Source organism: Trachinotus anak, unplaced genomic scaffold, assembly GCF_046630095.1.
Source record: "Trachinotus anak isolate AG129_WGS33_773 ecotype Australia unplaced genomic scaffold, CSIRO_AGI_Tana_v1 ptg000019l, whole genome shotgun sequence".
NCBI classification, from domain to species: domain Eukaryota; kingdom Metazoa; phylum Chordata; class Actinopteri; order Carangiformes; family Carangidae; genus Trachinotus; species Trachinotus anak.
The window spans coordinates 17719634-17746364 of record NW_027273870.1 but is presented as its reverse complement, the minus strand read 5'-3'; the positions used below and the strand labels follow the sequence as shown (position 1 = coordinate 17746364).

At 39.0% G+C, this 26731-nt stretch overlaps 1 protein-coding gene across 1 annotated transcript in view; it reads right to left on the bottom strand.

Annotated features, from left to right (window-relative positions):
* The window catches only part of ctnna2 (catenin (cadherin-associated protein), alpha 2), a 302082-nt gene that overhangs the window by 137280 nt on the left and 138071 nt on the right, over positions 1 to 26731 (bottom strand). The gene's annotated exons all lie outside the window — the stretch shown is intronic.

The window sequence follows — 26731 nt, the reverse complement described above, 5'->3', positions numbered from 1 at the left end:
AAACAATACACTACAATTTTGCCAGCAAATAAGTTTAATATGTATACATGTGTCAATTATAGACCTACAGAGTAAAATTTGTAAATGTATCATATAATATAGGGAGGCATTCTGTGATTGATCAGTGAAGACTGGTACTGAGAGGAGAGGACAGGAGGATGTTCATTATAAAAGACTCAGTTGATGGTCCTAAGATGTGCTGATCAGACAAATAAAAGATCATCAAATATTTAAAGCAACTGGGTAAATGTCAGTCAAACTCTGCTTTTTTCACCCGTGCTGCCTGGTAGTTTGTGTTTCTGTCTAGCCCTACACACATTCAAGATTATGTTGTTGACCACAGTGGAACTCCAGATACACCTGGCTAGTCTGTGTAATACTGCATAGAAAAACACTGAGCAATGAGCTGACAGAACTACCAGAGAAAGCTCAGAATCTCAGTTTCACAGTGAAAAACCTCGGAAGATTAATATTTGGATCCATCATACTTCCATATGCCCATAGAGTAAGCGACAACAAAAATAAACCACCATTGGATTTGAAATGCAACAAGTGCATAGCAACTGTTGTTAGGGGAGAATGATTAATACTGACAACTGTGATGTGTCTGTGTGTGTAGTGGCTAATGGAGATCCAAATAAATAAATAAATGTCATTCTTGTTGGCAATTTTACTATGTGTGACAGAGATATAAATATGGTTGTTCGATCACCTTATCTTTAAAGTTTCTCCATAATCACTCAGTGAGGCATTCAAGGGAACAGATTTTTAGTTCAAAGGTGGCGAATAAAATGGAATTAAACAAGAATTCACTACTGTTATGAGGAGTAGCATTGAATATTTTAATATTTTGGAGTGCTGGCTTCATCATCAGTAACAAAACGGCTAACACATGAGGTAAAGTATAGTGGCTTCTGCAGGCTCACTTTTGCAGCAGCTTTCTGCAAAAATGTTTAATGACAGGAACCAGTTGGTGAGGCATATTAGATCAGATCAAGTGATCCTAATGATGTAAAACCTGATCCCTAGTCAGGACATAAATACACTAAGACATAGATGTGTAATGATGTAATTTTCAATGTAAATATCATGTGTTTTGTTTTTTCCTGGCCCACAGCTTGCATTTCCACTGAAACAAGAACAAAGCTTAACATCAGTCTTTTATTGTCTTTTGTGTGAGGGTGGGGGCACATGTGTTTGCAAGTATCTCCTCTTAAAAAGGACAATGTGAAGAGCCAAATTATGTTAGTCTGACCTTCAAGTAAATGCAGTAGTTAGCATGCAGAAGAAATGCTTTTACTGGAGAGGGGTAATATCTCCCAGCTTACTTATGAATGATTGATGGAGAGGCCAGTGGAGCCTCTAACCTAATCCCCATAGATTCATGGCTATTTCTCTGATAACATGACCTGCTGTGGCACGGAGAGTTCTGTCTGTCTAGACTTGGATCAAGGTGTAAAGTTAGAGCACTCTGGAGCCACCTCTCTAATGGCAACGTCTACAAGTGAACAAAGCTCACTGACAGTATTTATGTGCAACAATAAAATGAGCTGAAGAAGGGCTATGAGTCATGGCCTCGGATCAGTGCTACCTATGAAGATGGGAAAGAGAACAAAGTGAAAGAAAGAATGCTAATGACCTTAGCCAACATCACATCGAGACATAAATACAAAAATAAATTTTTGGAAAAAAAACCAAAAACAAATTGAAAGTGTGAGGCTAGGGAACAAAGGGAAAAAACTGACATTAACAAATGATAATTGTTGTATCACGCTCCTTTGAGGATCACTGTGCAGGCAACATGGATCCTGAGACAGATGGAGGCCCATCTGAGCAAACCCACAAACCAAAAGGGCCATCAATCAAAGTCTGTGCATTTTTATGGGGATGGGCTGTGATGTTAGTGTTAGCATCTCCCTGCCTGTCATCGGGAAAACAATCCTCACAAACTCAAAAAGTCACAAAACACACTTCACAAACACGGAAGCTGTCAAAGCAACCATAATGTTTGAGGGAAGGTTGGACGACTGGAGAGTGGAAGACCACTTCAACTCTGTAACCTCTGCAGACCACGATCAAGCTGCACATCCACCCTTGTCTCGAAGAATATTGCAATACAAGTCTCCCATACATTGTAGTGTGACTTTTACATCTTTGCAAGGACACCACCATTAGGCACACATCAGCTTTTCCAATCTAACACAATTCTAGATAGTTGTTCAAGTTTTGTGCCTCACTGCCTGGGGGGTTGAGTGTTTGGCACTGCTCTCCAGTTGACTAATTAAAGTCTAAACAAGTGCATAAATAAATACAGATGGGCACTGCAATTCATGGGCAGCTTCAGATCTAAACGGAATTCTGGACGTGCAGCATGGACAGGCATTCATATCTTACATCCTTGCTCTTCAGACTGAAAGAATGTGTGTGTGTGTGTGTGTGTGTGTGTGTGTGTGTTTGTATCCATGTGTGCATGCGTGTACTTGTGAGAGAGAAAGAAAAAGAGAAAACAGAAAGAATAAATGAGAGAGAAAGAGGAAAAGAGAGACAGACACAGAGGGAGGGGAGAACAAACTAGCATCCTAACTGTTACGGGGACTTCCGGCTGCATCATGCATGAGTAAGACGAGTGCTCAGAGTGCTTACAAATAGAATACTGTTGTCCCCTATTTAGCCTCCAAAGAGGTACTTGACAAGGCTTTCCTTTGTCCTTTGTCCTCCTTACTCTTTGCCTTAGTCACTGAAGCTTTGGCAGAAACAATTTGATCAGAGGAATATATGCACGTGTTTCACTCTAAAACTAGATAACGTTGAATACGCAGATGATGTCCTGATGTATTTTGCAAAACCACCAGTATCCCAATGACCCTACATACAATACATTTCAGCATTTTTTCAGGCTATAAAATAAACTGCAATAAAAGTCAACTTATTCCGTCAGGACATTTTGACTACTCTCAACTCTCACAGATTCACACTAAAATATCTATTGAAGAATTTACTTTGTATTTGGAAACAGGTGAAAACATCCTCTTGTGCGGAGACTATTTCTCTCTTACTCCTCTGGGCAAGTAACCCTTCTTTTCAACCTTCAATGATGGACAGCAGCTTTAATACTGGAGGGAAATGGTTATCTGTTCCATTGGGAATCTGTAGTTAGATGGGGCATTTGTAACCTTTGAAAAAAATCAGGAAAAAAATGGAAGTTTTTAGGTTTCTGCCAATAAGCAACTATGTGCAATCACACTTGCATACATTTCCAATGGAAAGACCTTCATGGCTTGACAAATGCCTGAGAAACAATGGAAGTGATAAATCCACCTCTTCCTATATGACACACTACAGTCTTTTCACATACCCACAGCAAAAGGGGAGGAGGAGGAACTAGGATTTAAAATTTCTGATGGGATTTGGGAAAACACTCGAGAGGAAATCCATTATTGTTCCATTAATTCCAGACATTGCCTCACTCAATTTAAACTTCTCCATAGCCTCCATTCTTCTAAAACTAAATTACACAATATATTTACATATGTTTCTCCAGTTTGTGATAAATGCAATGCTGCTGATGTATCCCTAGCCCATAGTTATGTATTCAGCTGCAACTTAAATGGTTTATTGGCAGGAAATTGTCAAAGCCACCACAGAAGTCATCCAACTACACATCCAGATGCCCTTCTCATACTATGTGGGATGTCAGATCAATCACTCTCACTGTCAAAGCACCAATAGCAGTTTCTTTCACATTGATTATTAACAGCAAAAAAGCTTAAACTAATATTCCGGAAGAAAAGACAGGTCCCTTTCCTTACAGAGGACTCACAAACACCCTATACCTGGAAGAAATACAATTGTTTTAAGGGACAAAAGATCCCACTTCAACAAGATCTGGGGCCCCTTTATCCTGAAAGAAAGAGTTGATGCTTTGTAAGGGGTGGCCAGGCCTAGTGAGGTCTTTTCCTTTCCTCCAGCCCTTTCTTTCCTTTTTGACATGTAAGAAAGATGAGGCAGTTTGGGGAGGGATATCCAACCGGGTGGGATGGGTGAGGGGGGGTTGAGTAGAAGCCTGGGGCAGGTTTAGGAGGTCAGAGTGTACTTTGTTTGTGGTATTTATTTTGCTTTTTTAAGTGTGCATTTCAGTTTTGTTTTCCCTTTCATCTATGTATTATTGAAACTGTTATACTGTTTGCACCCTCTGTCAAATGATTGTCCAATAAAACTTATTTGACCAAGGAAAAAAAAAAAAGAAAAATTCTGCTAACCAGCCAAGTTGCAGGTATATATATACAGGTATTTTTGCAGAACATTCTGATGTGACAGTGAAGTTGACCTTTGACCATTTGGATATTAAATGTCATCACTTAATTTTATCCTTCAAGACATTTGAGTTATATTGTGTTATGATTAGTGTATGAATTTGTGAGTTATGGCCAGAAATGTGTTTTGTGAGGTCAGTGACCTTGACCTCTGTACTCTGCCCACCAAAATCAAATAAGTGCATCTTTGAGTCCAAGTGAATGTTTGTGCCAAATCTAAACAAAGTCCCTCAAGGTGGTCTTGATATATCACATTCAAGAGGCCAAAACTCTGTTTTGTGAGGTCACTGTAACCTTGAACTAGCATCCCACAGCGCACAAGGATGATTTACACAGCCATAGTTAGCCTGAGTTGTACAGCATTTCAGGTCTGAGGCAATAAACCATGGTCCCCTCTGAGAGACCTGCAAATATCCTGCAAATGTATTGCACCTTAGGAAATGTTATCCATTGTTTTAATTTATTAAGACTTCTGTGAAGTCCTTGCTCCCTTTCAATCAAGTTATGTAACAAGTAATTTGCATCTGAATCAAAAATATCTTTCTGACTTGGAATAAAATCTGCCTGCAGAGATATGGACAAAATGATGACAGACTATGACACCATTAGAGGCTGAACAGTGCAAATTAAAGGAAAAGTTTGAGATTTTGGAAAACACACATGTTCACTTTTTTGCTGAGATGAAGAGATTGATACCATGATGATTATCTTAGCTTAACATAAAAAGTAAAATGAGTAATACATCTAAAGTTATAAATCTAAATCTTCAAGCTATTTCACATATATGATTCAAGTAAATTTAATTGTGCAAAATCAGAACTGTTGAGAATGTGACACACTGTAGTTTATAGTACAAAAGTGATTAACCAAAAGAAAGCCTGGGCTTTAAATATTATCAGTTTTATGTCAGGCTATTGAACATGATGCAACAGATGTTCACATAATCATGATCCAATGGGCATGATTTGTATATCCTATTACCGAAACTCTGCAACCTCTGTTTCCATTATCAAAACAGCAGCCCATCTCTGAGTTAGTGTGACCTGGAAGCCTGTTGACACCAAAGTGTCTATACCTTCTTTGACCCATCTCTATGAAAGACAAGATATGACACAAGCTAATGCCTGACGCCTGTAATAATGAGCTCATTAAACTATATGGGGCCTTGTTTCCAGCAAGAGCCACTAACCAGCCTCTGCAACATGTACAAGTCCATAAACTTTTATTGGTTCCCACCCATTGAATCCCCAGCCATTAATTGTCTGGGTGGGTGATGTGTTTCATGACTAAGTGCAATCTAAACTTATTCAAATAGAATATAAAGAATATAAAACATGTCTGATGAGTGACAACACAAGTTAAGAGAGTCCATAGGATACCAAATTGTATGTATTATAAATTAAAGATCCAATACCATTGCATTTCTCATCTCACACACCTGTTTTATTACATGAAAACATCTAATATTCTCTATTCTGTTGGCATTATTTTACTCACATCCTTTGATAGATCAACACAATCAATTAAGTTTTACTTGAAATCTTGATCTGTAAAGCAGAGCCTGTTTTGCCTGTATGTTGTGAATTTACTGTAATGTATGGATAGAACAACAAAGCCAAGCTGGCAGAAAGAAAAAGAAAATAAAAAATCAATGCAGATCTATAGGATCTGCACCTAGTGCTGAGGGCTCTTTGATCAATGGCCATGAACACCCTTTACATGTTGCACCATGTTTGATTATTTTGGTCCTTGAAGACGTAGGGCTTCATTTACAGTATAAACACACGCACACACACCTCAGCCATTAGTCATTATATACCCTTCTTACTTTCCAGGCGAGATCAAACTATATGAAGAGCTCAACCATTTTTATTTTTTTATTTTTTTTTACATTGAACTCTTATAGTCATTGTATTTTTATTAGACATTGTTTTTATAGTAAATATGTTTCCAACTTTATACATGAGGCTCAGTTGTCATAAGGAGCACTACTCACCCTGTGAAAACAGTTGTATGCCTTTTGTGGCTCTGGAGGGAGCTTTCTTAAATTACTATTTGACTTGAGAACTGAAATTTACAATATAATAGCCTGTGTTAAGAAATGGAGGTGTACAGTTTGAAAGGTATGGATATTTACCAGGCAGGTAGGGTCTATCAGGAAGTGCTATCCAGTTGCATTTTGGGAAATGTGAGACTGAGTTTTTAATGTACTTGACCCATGCTAGATAAACAAAAAATATCTTGCCTTCTGCTTTAAGCCAGACAAATACTTGACACACTTTTGCCTGATTTTAGCCAAGAATTGGCCCCCAACTCATTTTAAAAATGGGCCGAAATTGGTCGTCATTTGATGTGCAGTTTGGGGGGTCATACATCTGATTATTTGCCTGAACAATCAGCAATAATTTCTGACATCACATGCCAAAAATTCTGGTCAGTTGTCTTGCAGTTCCACAGTCAGATTTCTCTCATGGCTGACATATTGTCTTCACTTTAATGCCACCTGTGACTCCCTATCTTTCTTTTTCTTCCATTCCTTAGTAAAATTAATAAAATTAAGTGCCTTTCTCTCTTTTGGTCAACATTGTTAAGAATGTAGCCATCTTGTTTGAGTAAGCTTCATCGAAATTCTCTGTAGACAAAACTGACTGTTCAGTTTACAGGTTCTGTGTAAGCTCCACGTAGTGGCTGAACAACTCATTAGTGAGAGCATGAACATAAATGTCACTGGTTTTTGTTGTGCGAATATGAGTTAACACCATGTACAACATTAATAAAAACACAGTGTCTGCACAGCTTTATCTCAGCTCACTACTCCTTTTAAAATCAGTTTGATCAATTTAGCAGTAAATCTCTATTATAATTATTATTTCCTGTATGCTTATTTATCTGTCAATTAGCAAAATATCTAAGCCTACTTAACAGATGCCAGTGAAATTTGGTAGAAAATTGGACCATAAGGTCCAAGGAAAACCTAAAGCAGCAGTCGCACAGATGCTTAGCATTGTTGTGATTGGTGTTTCCATCATATTAAAGTGTCCAGCAACAAGACAATGAACCCCAAATTGCTTTTCAAATGTGTTTTAAGTTGGTTTGAATACTTTGATAATTGGATAAATTTGCACCATGCATATTTTAAATCGCAATCACAGACATGATTTTAGGTACTCTCAAAAAATTATGGCCTCCATCAGCCACTCAGCATGACTGTCTATCACTATGTGCATTTTCATTGAGATTCAGAGTTTCTAAAAATTTTAAATAACCAATAAAATTAGAAGGATTATGTGGCCTTGGTGGAGATATGCCTTCAATTTTCACTACATTTATTTTAGGTTTGTGCCGCATTGGAGAATTAATTCCAAGTATCATATCTTTGTCCTTTTGCAGCCTTTCATTTGCATCCACTGGCTTGAATACAGAATCATACTTGTTTACATTTTAGCCTTGAAGCATGGGAATGATTTGTATGTGTGGAGTGAACACATCATTCACTTTTGTCTCTTATAGTGATTTATGGCCTATAGCCTTTTGTGGCTGACGAAAGATAGACAGCTCACTGGCTTGCTCCCAACATGCCCCCAGTACACATCTCTAACACAACTGATACTGTAGTCTCCAAACTTTTGAGTTAACATGTAAACAAACACAAAGTCTGCCAATCTCCATGTTAAGCTTTGAAAACCCCAACAAATGTGAATCAAAGTGCCAACAATAAGTAACAACAGACTGCCATAAACAGAAGTCTCAAGAGAAGTCTAACATGGGGTTATATTTGCACTGATAGCCAACAGGAGTCCACATAATACTTCAGCACATTCCATATGTGCCTGTGTGTGGGAAGCATAAATTGTTTTGTCACTAGTTCACCATAGGGCTAACAGACACCCACTCGCACCCATATACAGGTAAACACATTCAAACTGTGAGGAACTGTGGAAACTAAACAGCCGCAGGTGAGATATAGATTCAGTGTGTGCATATACAGTATAAACTCATCTGCCGGTTACTAAAAATACCCTGATGTACAGAGTAGGTTTGATGTATAATCATGTAGAGGCAACATACCAAACGGTATGATCTGAGGAGTTCTTCATGTGGAAAAAGTGGAAAATAACAAGTGGAAAAAATACACCAGTGATCCGAAGTAACTTCACTTAATTCCAGTACCATATTGCCCTTTGGATGATTTATCTCAATAAATACCAGATAAGGTCAGGTCTTTACTGTAAAAACACTGCAGGAAGCACTTGAAATATGCTGATTGCTTGATTATGCATATCTCAACTGTACTACTAGGAAAACAAGCAGACTCACACAAGGAGACAGAGATGCTAAATTACTTCTTAAGATGGATATTGTTTTTACATTTGACACAATACTTTGATTTTTTTTTTTTTTTTTTTTTACCTGTAAGTTAACAGAACCTATAGGCCCCATCTCATTTATTTTAAGCAAACAGAGCTACCAGTTTGATTCCGCTCTCAGGCTACTGCCAATCAAATCTGATCAACCCCACACATCCATTATACACCCACACAGTCCTTTAAGAAGAAGTGTTTCAGTGCCCTCTCTGGTTGAAAAATCCAAGTCTGTTTCACCAGTGACCACAGCCAGCATCTGAAGTGGAGTCCTGGTTTACACCTGTACATCACTGCAGCATGATGTTTATCAACTCACAAAAATCCATAAAACGAAATTTTGTGTTGGAGCCTGTAGCTTAACCGGCAGCGCTGCCACCAATGTATAAAGTGACACCAGACTCTCAAACAGACCTTTGCTACGCTTATTTTATGATATATGTACATATATGCATAAGGCATACATCATATACATACTGCATGCATCAGTGATCCATGTTTCTGATACAAATGAGGCACACACGTGCACTGATAAATCATATCAAGAATATTTCTCACACAAAGATTCCCTTATACTATGTTTAAACATGTATGCAGACATGTATCACAAAGGTTAATCACATGCATATATACAGTACATCTCTGTCACTGAAACAATGAGAGCCTGCAATCCAAAAAAATAAATAAATAAATAAAAAATCAGCACCAAACAGTCCTCACCCAGCCACCTAGAAGGACCAGTAACACTCAAAAGAATTAAGGATGCTATTCTGAGCAATTATGAAATTTAGTGGTCACATTGTCAGAATGATTTGGCCAGAGAGGAATGATTCAATTAATGCATCATGGGTCATTAGCCATTTTCTCCTTTGGCCAGCGTAGAAGGCAGTCCTGAAGGTACCAAATGACCAGTAAAGTGGAGCGTAATGCAATTTGATTTTAGAGTTATTAGATGATGAGAAAGAGAGAAGGGGAAAGAGATAGAAAGACAGACAGACAGACTAGAAGAGACAGAGAGGAAAATAGAGAGAGACAAATTGTTTTCCTAATTATGTTTTTTGCCTTCCCTGTTCCCTTGCTGCCGTGTTTGTGATTTCATTCTCTGTGCGTATTTGTCCATGGCGAGGAGGGGCACAAGTGGAGGGATAAGTGTCTCATCATATCAACTGCTGTATTTCTTTGAACAAAGTCGCCATTGAATCACAGATAAATAATGCCAAAAAGGAAGATAAACTGGACTGTCAACTCAGCTCAGATGTACTGACAGGAACTAAAATACCACAAGTCCCTACAATAAATAAGGCAGGCAGGAACACTGCACCTGCCTACGCTGACACGCAGACATTCCCATGTGCAGAGACACACACAGACACACTATCTCTCTCACTCTATATGTATCTATCTAACAATGCTTACAATGACAAGGACAGCACAAGTGCAGCTAAAACAGAAATTATTCAAAGCAAATACCCAGCATTGCCTCTTGTCACTTTACAATAAATTACATCCTTTATCTTGCATCTTTTTCACTGCGAGTGAGGGAATATCTATGGTGATGGCAGCCATGCCACTCCCTGGTGAGAGTTCATTAAACTCTGATTACCCTTGCACCAACTGTTCCTCTCACCACCAGGGCAGACACACAAAACCTCACTTCTCTGAGATTCCTGTTTTGTGGTTAACCACATTTGTTACATTCTAGTAAACGTCTGAGTTGAAGAGTTGTGCTGCTTTACTTAAAAATCTATTTCTCTGTGTGAAATCCTGGGAAAGCTTCTCGTAAAGATTTCAACAGCAGTGCAATACAATATACATAAAAAGAACTAGATTTACAGCCTCGCAGCTGCAGGCCTTGGCCAACCAGTCAAGTTGTAGGTTACATCCATATCTGTCCGGACTTAAATAATATATGCAGTGAAGATTTCCAAGGAATTTAATGAAAGGTGTATTTGCAGAACATTATGATGTCACAGTAAAGCTGACCTTTGACCTTTTGGATATAAAATGTCTTCACTTTATAATCATATCCACTAAGACATTTGTGTGAAGTTGTGTCCTAATTAGCGTAGGAATTCTTCAGTTATGGCAGAAAACACGTTTTCAAATTCCTATCAGTTCATCCTTGAGTTCAAGTGGATGTTTGTGCCAGAAATAATCAAATTCCCTCCCAGCATTTCTGATATATCACATTGACAAGGGACGGATGTGGTCGAAGTTACAGTGACCTTGACCTCTAACATTTAATCATGGAAATGAAATCACTTTCTGCTCGAGTCCAACTGAATGTTTGTGCCAAATTTGAAGAAATTTCCTCAAGGCAGTCTTACGATATTGCAGACAAGCAACCAAAAAACATAATGCCTCCAGTCACAGAGGTCACTGACAGGACCCTCTGAGTAAGGGGGCTTTCAGATTGTACATGTTGCACTCACTTACATTCACGTGGTCCGTACAATATATCCAATTTGTACTGCAATGAATATTCATTTAGCATGTGCATGGATCATCTTTTCCACATATACCGTTTCATAATTGATGGAATAAACTCTGCTACACTTAATTCCAAGCCGGCTGGCCTTGCAGAGAAAGAGTCATCATCACTTTAAATGCCTTAAAATAGCACCTTTGAGCAGACATTTCAGCTGTTCATTGGGCAGTGAACAGCAAGTGAGAAATTGGCAAGCTTCAATACAAATGATGTCTTTAAAAGTGTGATTAAATTTGGAAAAACATGAGGCTCCAGTGAATATGTTTTTCCTAAATTTGATCAACAATTAATTCTGGTAGAACAAACTGAGAGCAGAAGGTGAATTATAGTTTTTATTTACTTTATGGATACCTTTAGTGGAGTCCCCGAGTGTCAGGTGGAGGGTAGATGAAAGAAAATACACATTCATTTTTGGCAATAAGGTTTTTAGTTTGCCACGATGAGTATGTGAAGGATAATTAAAGCCAAGCTGGGCTCAGGCTTCAGCTCACATGGGACAGTTAAGCGAATGCTTGAATTTTTAGGCCCAGTGAAACTTCTAATTTAGCTCCTCAGTCTAATGGCACTCTACATCTCCATCTCCAGAGTCCTCTGAGGGGCCCTGCTGGAGCAACTATGATTAAAAGTAATCTTTCGTCAGGGTAGAGCGAAAACTATCACAAAAGCCTGCTTAATTACAGAGGGACTGCAGACACATGGCCAATTTCAAGCTATAGGCTCCCTACTTATAGACCTACACACCACCACAAGGTTTATTGATGTCTGTGGCTAGAAAGGCAGCAATGACCAGTGATGACTACCCCCCTCCTCTGCCCGACAAACACATATCTCTGCCTCTTGCCCCTGGAGCATGCCAGCCTAGCAGCTGGCAGGGAGCTGATGGATGGCAGACGACCAGCAGCTGAAGCGGTGCTGCTCTTCTTTCTTCAGTCCCTGAAATCTGCCTCAGTTGTTTCTCTATCTCCACTTAGTCACTGCTTGCCTCTGTACTGTAAATGTTTGTACTTCTAATCTAATATTTTATATCTGACCATTCTTATGGATCCAAGCCCAGTCAAGGATTTAACAAACATTTAATGTGTGTTGTTGCATCAAAGGATTTTTCTATTCCAACTGCTGTACCCCCGCACTCCTCACACCAGCAGCCCATCCATTCTCCTGTTAAACAGTCTGCCCCCTTAGCCTTCCCAGTTGGCAAGTATTCTCAATTTCCTTATTCCTTCCTGTTTTCTCTGTGGGGCCTCCATTCCTGCTGATGCCTGTGGTCCTAGCCTGTTGTGCAGCCCCCTCACAGCTAGATGCAGCTCAGCCATCACACACATCAAATCAGAGTAAGGAGCAATCGATAGCGTGCGGTCTAATGCTTATCAAAGCAACACACATCCATCTGTGCACGAGCTACTGCACAACACTGCAGTGGTTAATGTACACAGTGAGTGCTGCTTCTGCCTGGCTGTGGAAATGAGAGGGAGAGAGATTGTTTGAAATGCAGAAATATGCTTATTTTTAATTATGCATTTAGTTGGAGCAGGGAATGCATAATGTTGGCTGCGTTCATGAAGGGAAAGTATAATGACAAGTCAAAATGTATTTCCTGCCCCCACATAGAAGAACGGATTTGTATACAGAGGCTAATTCACATCAAGATTATTCCCCCTTCGTTTCTCTTGAAACAGCAGCACTTTCATCTTTTGTAGGGAGTAATTTACATTAGGATTACATACTTGTTTCTTTGATGTTATGTATCAGTAAGGATCAGTGTTTATGCTGGTCTATTATCACTCTTGTAGCTGTGGACACTAATGTTGCCATTATTCTACTACTACCATGTCTCAACATTAACCATTTTGGTAATGTAACCAAATATTATCAAAGATAATATCGCCATCTTATTAATTATCACATCTCTTTAAATAAAATTACAAAAAAAGAAGACCAATACCTGGTTGCACTGCCTAGGACAAACCATCATATTCTCTAAGCTCTCCTCTGTGAATTGTTGAGTTTGGTCAGATGAGCCAAAATGTACTGTGGACATGAGAAACTGTGAGCACACGTGGATTTTTAAGTGCTCCAACAGGAACTTTGTATTCTGCTAGCTTGCTTACTCACACAGTAGCCTCCGAACCAAGTCTTATCAAGCTGGAGCAGTTCTCTGGGCTTTTAGAGAGAGATTTAACCACATTTAAAGCTACAGAAACACAAAAAGACATCTCTCCTTCCTGTATTGTTTTTGCATGCAGAACAGGCATGTAAATACAGCGATTCAGCAAATGAACGTTACTTCCCATTACCTTCTGTAACACATGAGTAATGATGCAGCAGTGCTTCTTTGAGTAACACAATCAAGCTAAGAAAAACAGCAGCCATGGTGGTGGTGATGGTGGGTTGCAGCAGGACACAAACCCCTGGGTCCCTGTCAAGTATTATTACTTGCTGCAGCACGCTGTCTACTGGCAGACAAACAAATAACCATATGAGAGCTGTTAAATCCGCTCTCCTGCATGGATTTCTCATGCTCTCTTTATGCTCCTGCAGACTCCTCTGGTAAGAGTTAACAACAACTGTGTTGTCCGTGCAGGGGGAATGCATCTGTGAGCAAGAAGAGAATCTCTTGTATCTGAGTGTTTGTGTGTGTGTGTGTGTGTGTGTGTGTGTGTGTGTGTGTGTGTGTGAGAGTGTGTGAGTGTGTGTGTGTATGTATATGATTCTATGTACACAAGCACACATCTGTCCATACATTGTTTGTTAATAGAAATGCCCACGGCTCACTTATAGTGGCAAATAGACTCTGTTGCAAGATGCAGAGAGAGAGAGAGAGAGAGAGAGACAGCACATGACCCTCATGGTGTGGAGCGCTTTCTCAACAGCAGACAAAAAGCAATCATTATTTTAGCACTAGGGCGGATTAGCAAGGCTTACCAGGAATTTTATCACTCTCCCATAATGTGCTGCATGGTATTAGCATAATGCGAAAAATGATTAGACACCCTTTATCTCTGAATCACATAGGGTAACTATGCAATTATTAATAGGAGCCATCCCAAGCACGCCATGCTATATGTGGAGCTTACCATGCCATATGCTAAAAAAAAAGATGTTTGTTGCAACCCAGGACAGAAGCTGGTCGAAAACAACTGACTCAGAAATCATTTGAAGAGCCACCTACACTCACCCACGCTGTCCCCATTACTGAACAGATTTTGGTGCTATGGTAGTTTTTGCAGCAGTTAATGATGGGATATATAGGACAACTTTTAAATTCAGAAAAGACATAAAACCATATATTTTTTTATTTATATTTTAGTGACAGCCAGATGTATAACCTTGAAAAATCACAGGAACCTTCACAATCCAGCATTACAACAAAAACAACGAGGAAGCCAGTGAGACAGATTTGAATTTTCTTGTTTACTTCCACCTTATAGTACCGTCTTGGTTGTTACTGTATATAAGTAGTGTGTAGAGGGATGGGGATTAATCTCTGATACCTCTGATAAGAACCAGAGAACTTATTCAAGAACTGGATAGATGTTGAGTTCCAAAAAAATCATACATTTTGATATTACTGGGACATGACAGGTGAGTCTGTAACTCATTCATGGTCCATACTACAGTAAAGCTGACACCCTGCCGAACAATCTGTTAACGGCAATAGGTCAAGAATAAGTGGTCAAACAGATCAATGAACAATGAGACCGACAGTCCAGATTTTAACCCAACAGTCAAATCATTATATTTGGTGAAGAACTAAAAGCTAAAAACTGGTTCTTTTCTCATGAACGATGGATATACCGTGTAAAAATATAACAGCAGCAGAAAAATGAAGCCAGTTGAAAATTGAAGACAGTTTCAGAGAAGATTTGAGTTAAGGTTCAAATAGTTTACAGTTTGGCTGTGTGCAAACTTTTTCATGACATTGCTACATAAATGGATTTGGCTTGAGATTGTAAGGGAAATGTGTCAATTTAAAATGAGAATGGCTATGAGCACAATGGGCACTCGTTGAAAAACAGAATTGAGAACAAAAGCAATTACATTTGTTGTGGAAAAGTAGTACAGTATCTCGCCTAAAGTACATATTCCTCTGTTTACCTCTTTCTCAGTTCATTTATTCTTTAATGGCTTATTTACAGCATGTTGTTTGTCATTCAAGCAATGCAATACTCACACTAACAGTATACAATCTAAAAATAAAAAAAAAAGAATAAAAATAAAAAGGACAAAACAAAGTCAAGATTGTAAAAACACTGCAGCTCTGTATACAACATTTATCATTTTACAGTACTTCCATTCCTCTAGGTCAATGAAGTACCGTGCAACCTGAAGTATGCAGCTATAATCGTGCCCCCTCTCCTCTAATTAGATAATTGCCCTTGACATGATTTAGATGTGAGGTCTTAGTATTTTTTTTTTTTTTTTTGCTCAATTGGGGCCAGATGTGGTCCTTAAATTTTAGATAAATGTTGTAGCGTGCTCCTTAGAAAAAAAGATGCCTCAGAGAGGACAAATGACCTCGAAATGCTACTTGAGATAAATCATCAGGAAACTAAAGGGTTCCCTGAGAACAGCATATGTACACAAGAGTGCACTGGATCCTAAACAGCTGGTTTATAAGCCCATGAAAACTGACGTCCCCCCTTCTTTGTTCTGGGTTTGGTCCACACAGGACTTTGTGCTGGCTTGTTTTTATTAGTATGTAACCTGCTTTGAGCCTGGGAACTGCTGACTCTTTGTGGCAGGATTTTTTTTTTTTGTTGCTTTTTTTCCCTCTCTAGATGACATGTACGGAGTGTACGTTTTTTTTTTTTTGTGATGACACGAAAAAATAAACAAAGAGCAATGGAATCAACGGAAAGGTGCTTTCTTTTTCTCTCAACTTCACAACTCCAAGACCTGCCATCTACCAGGCTTTTAAGTAGGGCTTTTACATCCCAACCATGCACCCGTTCTCACTCATTCTCAATTTTTTTTCAAGATTCTAGCTGACAGTGCGGGTGTGTACAATTCTCCAACCTTGCTTTGCTGCAATCTTATAAAGAAAGATTTGGAACAGTGAGGTTCCATGTGTCAAGTGAGGAGTCATGAAGAAAAAAACAAACAAAAAAAAAAAAAAAAAAGAAAAAAAAAGTGGGGTGACACTGCCTAAAATCATTGTGGCAGCTTCAAATGTGTGTTTGTGACCGTGAAATGAAGCATAGAAAAGAAATCAAAACACATGCTGGATGCTATTCTCACCAAATAAATATAACAAACACCATGAAAGGCATTTTCGCTTGACTAGGAAAATATCTGAAGTGATAAGATCCAGTGACGGAGCACAACTTCATTAGCATGCCTTTCAATGATGGCAAGACGACAGGTCACAAGAAATTGTTGGGGTTTTTTTTCACCCTTCTTTTTCTCCCTGTTCTATGTGCTGTGAATGCTGATCATGCTGTCTTTCAGTGATTCCCTGAGCTTAGCTTTCATCAGTTGTAGGCTTGTCTGTCTGACCTGTTCGAATAAAGGTGAGCAGCATCACATAGGGCTCAAGGCCATTTCCACAAAAAAGAAATGATTAAAGAGGCAGGGAGGAAAAGAGATCCACCAGCAAGCAGTCTGCCAAATCAGCCCTCACTTTCTGTCTCTGTCTCCACCTCTTGCTCACTCATTTACTACACCATCTTGTTAATACTTTTCTTTCTGCATCGTTCTGTCCACTGGCTGGATCTACAGTATTCCTTACTTCCTTATTTCTGCACCTCCTCTGACTCAACCCTTCTAACCTCCTTCTGTATTTTTCCTCCACTGCTCAGACAGAAACATATTCTTTAATTCTCATAACGTTTTTGTGATTATGAAGCTCACCGTCTTTCCACTGATTCTCAAAAGGATGGACAATGGGAGTTTTCAAATTTTGCCTTAGCAGAAACAAGTCCAGTGTGTGTGTGTATATATTTTGTTCTACTACCGTATGTCAGTGCTGGCATATGTGTGCATCCTGTCATATCAGGAAAAACAAACTAAATCCATTCTTATGGTTCAAGAGAAAATATAGGTCAGATAAAAATGGTATATTTGCTAGCAGCAACATAAAGTCATATGGCGTGACTCATAAGGCCATGATAATATTATTACAAACACGGTGCAGCGGACGTCAGGGCTTTAAGTAAACTACAGCAGTGCATAGGGATCTGCATGGGTTAGTCTGGGTCTTAGGCTTATTACAAGCAAGGTCAATAGCTTGCTATGGTGCATCGATGAATACCACCCTGGACTAAATATTGATTTTCAATATTTTCTACACTAAAGCCTGAACTGTGTGCAGTGCATATCAGAGGAGTCATGTCATGAAGTGTGCTGTTGACAGAGTTAAACCCCTGAAATGGGAAAAGTGCAGTGGTGTTCATTTCAACACAGCAACAACTGTCGACTGGCATCAAATATTATTTATATTTAGAAATAAAATGTATCTTTAAATATATTATTTATTTATATTTATATTAAGTTTTTCTGATTAAGTTTTACTTTCATCTTAGTAAATGAATAACTGTCCAATTTCAGGACATGGGAACTTGTCTTGCAACCTGCCCAAGAGGGATTAAGAGCGGTAGAGGAGCTCCAATTGTAGCGATGATATAGAGCAATAGTGTTCTAAGCAGATGTTGCAATGATCTGAAATAACATATCAGATGAAGTGTCAAATGAGATCAGCTGGCTGAAGAAGGTCTGGGCTGAGAGCTGAAATTGGATATGATCACATTCTGAGATATTTTTTCCCTATCTTAACATCTCTCTCTCTCTATATATATATATATATATATATGTGTGTGTGTGTGTGTGTGTGTGTGGGTTTCATGCTTGATAGATTGATACTATTACTTCTGTTCCAAACAATTTAATGTATAAATCTTGAGAAAATATATAACAGCAAGACATGAAATGATTTAAAATGTATGATTAATTTTTAGCATTCCTGCAGTTCAAGTGATTCACGAGGAAACATTAAATTTATCTTAAGACAGACTACAATGAGTCATACATAATTTTGCACATTTCTTACTTTCACATGGAATTTGAAAAAAGCCTGTTGCTAGCTTCCTCACATGTTTTCTAAAATTAGCCAGGGGTAAAAGACAGTGACAGAAATCTAATTACATCCAACAGAATTTGCCTATCAACACAAAGTGGCTACAGAAAACACAAACACTGCCATGGGTGATGACTGGAGATAGCCAGGGACTGCACAAAAGTTTCAAATAAAATAGATCTATAGGCGCTGTGTCTAGGGACAGTGAGATGGTAAATCTTGTTATTCCAAAACAACAATTCCAAGTATATACATAACATACGTAAGAGATGTCCCCTGGTTGCTCTTATTATCACTGCAGCAAGTGAAGATGAAAGGCAGGAGAAAAAATAAAAAAAGGGAAAACCTCTATGACAACTGTGCAAGTTAGCATTTCAGATTTGGAGCAAAAAAAAAAAAAAACTACAACAAACATGCACATCAAAGCATAGAAAAAAAAAAAAAAAAGAAGAGTTTTGAGGACTAGTCCCAGTTGGATCTAACATTGTATGGTATCACAAAATCAGGAAAAAAAGCCTATTCAGAGGACCCCACATGATCAGTGCTGTAAGAGCAGGATGAGAAAGACAAAAGATGCAGTAAAGGAAAGAGTTTGAGAGAGAAATGAGGATGGGGCTATTCTAGACAGACACGGACAGAAGACTGAGATGAATGAGGCAAAGCTCTACAGACCATGGTTGAGTATGGATCAGCTGATTGATTAATGTCACTTTTGGGGTATCAGAGAATATGGATGAGTGCAGGCTCTGAGGTCATTTGGTAGTCAAATGTAATGTGATTACCATGACACACCAATATATGACTGCAATTAAAGCAGAAGTATTGGTATAGTCAGGAAAGGGACGAGAGTCAATTTCAATCAAGATCGGAGTCTAAACTATGCAGGCCTGTCTAGCATGTGTAACTTTGACAAATTGTGTGATAGTGTTCACAGACACAAGTGTAGAGATGTGACAACAGTTCATTTAAGAGTTGCTAATGAGGAATGACATTCGAGATAGTGAGACTATTTTCTATAGGTGCCAATGTCAAAACCGGTAAAACTTCCAACATCAAAAGACAACACATGAAAGGTTGGATGACTGAGGAAGCCTGAACTGTGTGTGCACTCACACAAGGCCGCGGGCAACTCTTAAATACTGGAGATAAAACTGACCTTAGATGAGCACTGTGGAGTTGAGGTATAAACAACAACAACAGTTAGCTTAGTCAGCACTCAGCAGACCTTGGGACAGTACTGGTCTGGGTGTTATGGAAGAAAAGGAAAAACAGAGAAAGATCGTCCAATTCAGGACCACTGGAGCACGGAAGAGGCCATATAGACAGCTTACATATGGGCCCAATGGCCATATGGTCATTTGCATGCCCAAGACAGTGTGTTTGTGTGTGTGTGTGTGTGTGTGTGTGTGTGTGTGTGTGTGTGTGTGTGTGTGTGTGTGTGTGTGTGAGAGAGAGAGAGACAGAGAGAGAGAGCTGGAGCTTGGCTAGGTTATACATGGCAAACACAGCAATGCAAAATATACACTGATTATTATTGGAAACACACCCTCTACATAATAATGGGCAAGCTGTATTGGATTCAGTTTATTGATCCTGTGGTTGATGGCTGTTTGAATAGGTGAGGTTAAAGAATTAAAAAAAAAACCTTTTATTTCAGGTAACTAAAAGTAAAATACACTGGTGTGTTATTTGTGATGTTTGTGACAGGATATGTGGCTTTGGCCAACTCTGCATAGGAAGAGAAGAGAAAGGCACTTTGTTATCATTTATGTCTGTTTTCAGGAATTAGTTCTTTAAGTCCTAGCTACATGCTCATGTGTCTTGGTGTATCCTCTTACTTAGACTTACAACTGCACAGACATAGACAAATATGTTAGTAATTAAATACTTTTATTTGCATGTATTAATAATCTTTGTAATATGTTGACATGGCTATATACAGTATGAACAGCCAGTATAGAAACTGTATTAATCCAGCAATAGGCCAACATTAACTGCAGCCTGACTGTTGCCAGACTGCTCTAACATGACCAAAAAAAAAAAAAAAAAAAGTTGTAAGGGGCGGTGGGTGTGGGGTATTGGCTTTCACGGTGGGTCTTGAAATGGAGCTATCATGGTAGAAGAATCAGTTTTCCAGAATCCCGAGTTTTTGTTCTGCAACTGTCTCTCCAGAGGGAAACTGACAATTTCCCTGACCTTGCCCAAAGCTTCTGAAGATGGTTGTCAAAGGTGTGTTAAAGTTTTTCTTTCTAAATCCTGTTCTCATACTGTAACTTGGTGTCTGTCTCCCTGTCCTTTTTTTCTCCTACACAATACCTACTCTTCATACTTCTTTTGATTTAAAAGGGTGAAATATATATTTTTACAAAGATTTTAAGTGTAATGAGTTAGATTTTCTGGTTGCATGGTGGGCTAATAACTTTAAGCTTTCTTTATTGTACAATATAAAATATATTATCACTCATTTCTGTCCCCATGTCATTGTTTTATTGATTTGGAGAAGGAGAGACAGGCAGAAATAGTAAGTGTGTGTGTGTGTGTCCAAATGCTGTGTCTAATCCCATACTGTGTCTAGCCTCAGTGGCCCCTCTTCTTTTCTAGGCCTAAATGGAACAGGTGAGGAGCCAAAGCCCCTTGGGGCCGGCCTCACACCTCACTGGTGCCCACACTTAAATTGGCTTCTTCTCCTGCTGTTCCACACCAGTAATTACCCTCCCCAGCCCCTGCCAGGAACAGGAGAAATGAACATAGATAAATAAACAAATAAATAGAATGCCTGGGGAGCAGAGTCACAGTACTTTGCACCCACTTGTTCAAACTAAGTATATGGCTATGAAAATTGTTTGGGATGTTGGGGGCATCACAGCTTTTTCTAAGAACACGCACACACATATGCAGACATACACACATGCACATTGGGTTCCACAGTCCACACAGTTGTTTTTTTTTTTTGTTTTTTTTTCTTCTCAAAACATTGTGTAGTCATATAACAGAAAAAATATAATGTTTTGACAAGATGCACAGATTTTGGAAATGAGCACGGAAGCCTTTGTTTCTTTGCAGCTGTCAGGAGAGCTATATGTGAGACACCTGCTGTGCCCGATGCCAGAACAATCTAAGTCAGAATCACATGATGGTTCGTGTGGGTCCCTATGCTTTAGGCTGTCAACACACCCCTCTCTCTTCCAGCCTATCCATTTTCTCCCTTCAGAGTGTGCCATTAACTTAGACGGGCTGTGTTTAAAGGGCTTTGCCTACACTGCTGACACCCTGCCAAAGGCTGCAAGATTACCTTTGTCACCTGTCTGTCTGTGACAGACCTGATGGCGTGCATGACAAAGTCGGGAAAGAAAACGGTAACAAAAAGCCAGAGTGAGGGAGAAAACTGATAGCTTCAATTGTTACCATTAGGCAAAAAGTGGTCAGAACCATTCTAGTCATTTATGATCAGATTACATCAGCGTGTTGTGTAGTTCCAGCGAGTGTGGTTATATGGATTACATAATATGAACATCTTTTAAAATGACCGTGTTATGGGTTGTACGTATTAAGATTTTGTCTTATTGCACTGATACAAATTCAGATGTGTCTCTACAGCCTTTTGGGGGCAATGAGAGACCTCTTGTCATTATTTTAATACTGCAGCCAGAAACAGAGAGGAAGATGGCAATTACTGAGTTTCAAAAACAACTCATGTACACAAACCCTAACTAGACCCACGATACCCCAAGACATGTAAACAAACTGCACAGCTGGATGTAAATTATTTCAGCTCTCTCATCTTAAAATTTTGTTTAAATCTCTTGCCTGAAACAATAATAAGAAGCCAGATAATCGTGTTTTAATCTGCCTTGTGCCCTGATATCAGCAGATAATGATATTTATATTCATGGGTGTGTTGCATAGACAAAACCCTCCTAAATCAGGGTTTGCACCCAAGACTCAAGCCAATAATTCAGTGAGCTTGAGAGAGCTTGAAGGGAGAATTTGGCACTGTTGCAGGCCATGGTGGCATGGAAGGGGGGTGCTATGCCAATTTGAACCACCCAAGCTCCACAATCTGCCTATCCAGATTGCTCTTTGGACCTTCAGTTGGGAAATATATCAGGTGGTGGTGGAAGATTGTGGTTTACTGTGTCCTAAGACATGTACAAAAAGTTGATTTGGCTCATTTTCCAAGTGCGTCTAAAAACGAATGCCACTGAGGATTCACTGAGAAAAAAAAAAAAAAAAAGATGATTTGAAATATGACACTGTAAACAAAAACTATCACAAAATGTATTACAATTTCCATCATTAAACAATACCTTAATAACAGCGTGAAAGGTGGACAAATGGACAATGGATTGAACAAAGCTTGTATCATTAGCAAAATGCGGATGCATAACAACAGTGAGAGTACAAATCAAGGACTGTTACTGTGGCTTATGGTGATGCTCAGCCCAAAATTCTGTATATCAAGCACTCACGCCACTGACGTCTTTAGATGTTGGTATTTGGTTGAATGTAGGTTGTGACGTCGGGTGACCAAAATTCAAGGGCAGAACAACGTCTAATGGCAATGTATATTTGACGTAGAATACTTACGACAGTATTGTCAAGGTGTCAAGGTAATCTTGACACGAAAACATCAACATTCTAGTGGTGAGCAAAACCCAGCCTCTACTAGACATCAGCTAAACATCACAATCTCAGTTAGTGAATGTTAGGTTTTGACGTCAACCCGATTTTCATTTCCAACCAGAATTTAATGTCAGTCCGACTTTAGAGTGGTTGGAGTCCAACGTCTTTCTGACGTTATATTGACATCCAGTACCAGGAGGGTATGTTTATATACAAGTAATTTACAACATCAGATACTATATATTATATATTTTAAGGAAATGTAAGGCTGACTAGATTAGGTGTTTTATCAACATAATGAGCAAATGCTGTTATGTTTATTGACAACACAATTTGTTTTCCACCAATACATCGTAGTACAATATCCACTACTAGTAGCAGTATCATTAACCATTTCTATGGTTCTGTTAAGGTGTCTACTGCACTCTGGTTAAGGTTAGGAAAAGATGATGGTCTTGGTCTTAGATAGATAAAGACTGGTTCATGGTTTCAGGGTTGACAGTACACATAAACAGATACTGACTGAGGGCTACATTTAATCTCCCAGGAAAACAAAAATAAAAGCAACAGACAATGGGCAATGGATATATAACTTAACAAATATCACTGTCTTCATGAACTACTTTGTAGTCATCATCATGCATGGACAGATGAGATCTATATACCACAAGATAGAATGCCCTAAGGCTACTGGAATGAGAGGACCTGTGCAAATTAGCAACATCCCTGCTGTTAAATACCTTTTTTTGTATTGATGCCAGAAACATCTTTCATGACTTGTTAGTGTAGAAAAGGTGCATATTTCTAGCCTTGAAAGTTTCATCAACCAATCAGCAAGGCTGTGTAAGGCTGGAAGGCACCCAGAAAGTCAGGCTAAGAAGAAGCAGAGCTCATACCATCCTTAAAAAGACAGCGATTGTTGACCATCATTGGACGCCAGTTCCAAATCCTACAAACACATTTCTGCCCCCAACATGACCAAGGTACTGATGTGTTTACTGTGCGTACTGGGTGTAATATCTAGTAATATGGCTTTCTTAGCAAGCAAGCATCAGATCACACACTGCAGAATACCTTAACAATGAAAAAAGAGTCATTAAACTGTAGTTACCAAATCACTGTTGTGAAGCAGACCCCATAAGCTTTGAGCTATTTGACATTAGAATATCATTCTTCACTTTTGAAGAGAGTTTGAATTGCTAATTTGCCAGTATTTGACTTCTCCATTAACAATGTAGCTATCTCCAATTATTAATCATCCAGTGAGTAGTGCTCTGTACTGTATATTCATGTTGCATATATATATATATATATATATATATATATATATATATATATATATATATATATATATATATATATATATATATATATATATATATATATATAAGGTAGCTGCTTTAAAGACACATCAAGATGACTGACATGTTTGAATGTGTGTGGCATAAAATTAAGAGTTGCAAGCAACCCAGCACACCCCGACAGCCACCTCTATGAGTGCCATGGTTTTAAGTAATGTTAGCCTCACAATTAAGCTAGCACACAAAGTAGCATACTACCTAACATTAGTAAGCCAGCATTAATTGATAATGCTGCTATAGATAATTGGTTCAGTGATTTATGAGGAATTTATGGCAGAACTATTGCATATACAGCCAGCAGAAAGGTAATACTGTGTTTGATAAGATACTTAAACAGTTCTCAGTTATGTTCATCACCTGATGTCAACACTGCACAACACAAGCAAATGTAACCTGTCCCACGTTGGAATGGACAGCAAATATCATGTTTCTATTTGTCAGCTCTGCAGTCCTTGTAGTGGATGAAAAAAAATCCATCAAATTTGATTACTCAAGGACTTGCAGTCTTACAATAATGGATCATTTTAGGGCAAAAGCAAAGAACAAAAGAATAAGGAAATAATCAAATAGACCAGGGCTTGAATTTCTTTTGATGTTATTTATGATTTCCAAGTGTTTTGGTTCAAATGCAGCAAAGAACCCAATGTAAAAAATTATAAACAAAAAAATACCAATTAATGAAGAATAAATGCTGTGCCTCTGTGTTATTAAGTCCCTGTCAGTTCAGCTGAGGCTAATATGTCTCATTTAGCAGCACACTCTTACCTAAGACACTTTTCATTTTGTAAACAATCTCAGGAGCATGTGGTGACTAGCCTGTTGCCTGGGTTACAGTCAAGCCCGCCAGGCTCATTAGTGATGCCAAGGTTGTCCACAGGTTGGCCAGCAGTTTTCAGAGTATCCTCATCCCTCAGGGATGGCCAGAAGGCACACTGGAGTGGATCCAGGGCCAGACCAAACCGTCTCTTCACCTTAACAAGGGGGTGCCCTTCTGTTCTTTAGGCGACATCATCCACCAGCAAGGAGCCTGCCCTAAAAAAACTATCCTCCTCTAACCTTCTACACTTTCGAGAATGTCACTCATTCATTCCCTTTTCTTATATCCCTAATTATTGCCTCTCTGCCAGCAAGTGAGCCCTTTTGGTCATCTCCTCTGTGCCTTTGTTTCAGTTGGAAGCCATTAATTCTAAGAACACCTTCTCCTGCTAATCACTCACATCGTAAAGCACTCCACTCAGAAAGTCACTTTGGGGGGTCTTGGAAGTCACAATGGATTCTCCCCATGAAGAGCAAAATGGCCACATTCATTTTGAGAGAGGGACTGAATGAGTTAAGTCACACCTCCCCATTGCAGCCCAAGAACACATTCTACCACCCCTGCTCATCCCCTCCTACTCATGGTTACATCCACCCTTCGTCTTGCAGTAAATGATTTTGCTTGATCCCCAAGATGTATGGCTTGTGGTGGGAGGGCAAACCATTTAGACCGTATTTCATAGATTTCAGCTGCCAGGGGGAAAAGAATGGATTGGTGGACTTGGTCTATTATTTCACCAAGGATGGAGTGGGTTTGTGTGTTTCAAGGTAGATTTAAGTATTATCTCTTTGTACTGTTTCATTAAATGGGGAAATGATAATATGATATTAATTGCACTGCCTAGAAGATTGTGATAGATATTTCACAAATGACATGGATAAAGGGTATTCTGTGTGACATTTCCAGACAAAATGAAAGACTATTTAATTGAATGAACTATATTGTCTTTCATGGAGAATATTTTGTCCTTCCTTAGGAAACTATTTCTAACTTTAATAATATTTGCACTTACAGCACCAATCAATGTAATGTGTTATAATATGAACAAGACTTGGCCCTGAAACCTCAACTTTGTGAGGTTATTGTCTATGTCAGCCGACTCCCAGACTTGTCCAGAACTGCCTGTACAATTGCACTCTCCCCCTCTCTTTTCTCATTGCAGCACAGAGGCAGACAAGGTCCTCCATCACCCTGACTTAGGTAGGACGGCTGGATCTATGGGCTGTAACAGGGCTAGTGGTTGGGGGGGGGGGGTGCTTGAGAGCCCGGCCAGACACATCTCCCTTTAGATCCTTTAGATCAATCACATTTCCCCTTTCTGTCCTTGAACCTCCCTACCTCCTTCTGTTGCTTTCTTTCTCTCTCTCCTTTGTCCTATTTAAAGAGAAGGGGTATGTGATGGGAAAGTTTAGCAGTATAAGAGAGCACCTGCAACGCTCTGAGCTTTAGCTGCCTGGAAGTGCTTATTTTTATGTCAGTACCCTAGACTGGATTGGAAAACGACAAAATCTCTCCGAAGGTTTCTTTGTCTGTCTTTCCGTGCACTTATTTGTGTTTTGTGCATATTGTCTAGGTGTGTTCACCCCTCACCTTCACTGGCTACAATTATTGTTTTCCTTTGGTTGGTTTTAAGAAAATTCTGAAAATTGTTTCTGTTTGTTTTTTCTTTTTTTCAAAATCTGTTGCTGCATCAATT